General features: G+C 50.4%; 1 protein-coding gene across 1 annotated transcript in view; it reads right to left on the reverse strand.

The window, feature by feature from the left end:
- GRM8 (glutamate receptor, metabotropic 8) overlaps positions 1-1,943 on the reverse strand; it is a 368,615-nt gene that overhangs the window by 365,937 nt on the left and 735 nt on the right. The window lies entirely within an intron of this gene.

Consider the following 1,943-nt stretch of genomic DNA (forward strand, 5'->3'; position numbering starts at 1 on the left):
AGAGGGGGGAAGGAGAAAGGAAAGAAGGAAGGGAGGGAGGGAGGGAGGGAGGGATCTAAATTCCTAGCAGACAGAAAACCCCCTCTTGGGATAAAAACAAGAGGATCCAACTGGTTCTCTGTTCACATCCTCTCCTGGAACAACATGGAGTGACTGTCCCTCTGAGCAAACTACGTGTGTGTATCTGGTGATACACACTCCCCGGGTTCTATCAGGAAAACAGCAACAGTTTCCTGAACCTTGGGAAGCAGCCTGTTCAAAAGGTGGAGACATAGCCAGGTCTTTGCTGTGAGTCCAGTTAAGAGACAAATCCAGGCAGCAGCATCTTCTTCAGATACTGGGACAGAGTAACTCCACTCCTCAGACTACAGCATGGTCCCCTTCCCGTCAGGCACTCTAACTACAGGAGGAAGACGTTGGGAAGGAAACTCAGAAGGAGAAACAGCATTGTTACCAGGAGTGTGTGTGTGTGTACAGTGTTCTGTGCCTTATGCCCTGAAGACAATGGAACATTTTCCCACAAAGATTGGCATGTGATACTGCCAACATGAACGTCAGCTGGTTGTTTGCTGCATAAATACCAATTACACCAGCCCTGTAACAGCGCCAATCTGCACAGCCAACTCTGAAAAGAGCACATCGCTCCAGACCTCTAACTTTCTCCTGCACTCCTTGATGCTTTTATCTGTTCCTTTCAAATTTAGAAGTTTTTGGAATTACTCAAGTCGTCATCATTTACAGCGGAAGCAGGGAAGGGCAGAACTAGCTAACAAACCAAATCGACCAAATCAAGCCCACATAGAACAATGCAACTGTGTTCTCAGCATCTTTTTCTTTATTCTGGGCGAATCCTCCCCCAGAGAGCCTCCCCTCCCTCGCTGTTCCTCCCGACTCCCTGATTTAAAGGCAAGGATTCTCTGTTTCTCTCTCAGGTAGTTGAATCTGAAATGAGAAAGTGACATTTAAACACCTTAATTCATTTTCCCCGATGGGTATGGCTTTTCTCTTCAAAATTATCAAACCACCTATTTTCAAAAAGCAGGCAATGAGCTTCACCCAGCTGGTTCAGTCTCCTCCAGCGATCTTCCAGGACATTGCTCACAAGCAAGTGACCGAGGGGAACTGAAGTGGTTTCTGTAGCCATTTGCAATTATTGACAAACAATTTCATAACGGAAAATGGAAATTACAGTCAAGTGCAATAAGCTGTTTATCCAAGATCTACCTGCTGGTGGCTCTTTTTCTCTTTTCTTTCAAGCAAAATACAAGCTATCATCGGAATGTAGTTCTCCGGTTTATGATTTTTCCTTGTCAGTATTTCCACCACCAAACCTGCTTTCCAACTCTGTTCGTTGGCAGGATTTGTATTGGACCCGGGTAAGTGGTGGAGACCGTAACATATTCTTGGGTATGGTGAGACTCCCACGCCGCCAGGGCGGTGGGAAAGGATCACCCCCAAATAGCAAACAGGCCAGTCCCACCCGCCACCCCGGGCGGGACGGGCTGCGAGGACTAGGTTTGGGTTTCTGTGGTTGTCGGGTGGGTCTATTTTCACCCCCGCATCCTGGGTGCGCAGGCACCCTCTGACCCCGGCTCTGCAGTTTGGGCCCCGGGGAAAACAATTCCATGAAGAGTGGGGGTGCCGCCTTGCGCACTTGGGTGACTCGCAGGTCCCTCTGTATTTCATTTGGACTAAAGGGACCTGTCAGAGGGGCCAACCCTCGCCCCTGGTGTTACATTTTCGCCAATTGTACGAACCTCGAGGGATCTCGGGTCTTGGCGGAGCGGATGGACTGGCTCTGAGCAGGCTCCGAAGGTTCCCTACCTCTACCTCCCTCTCAGCCCGCAGCCACTCACCGGGCCCGCTCCCCTCCTTCCCGCTGCACCTGCCTTCTTCTTCGAAGCCCCTCCGGGGTCTCGGGAGAAGTCCCGGGCGACTCCTGC

The sequence above is a fragment of the Myotis brandtii genome, unplaced genomic scaffold, assembly GCF_000412655.1.
Source record: "Myotis brandtii unplaced genomic scaffold, ASM41265v1 scaffold587, whole genome shotgun sequence".
Taxonomy (NCBI): Eukaryota; Metazoa; Chordata; class Mammalia; order Chiroptera; family Vespertilionidae; genus Myotis; species Myotis brandtii.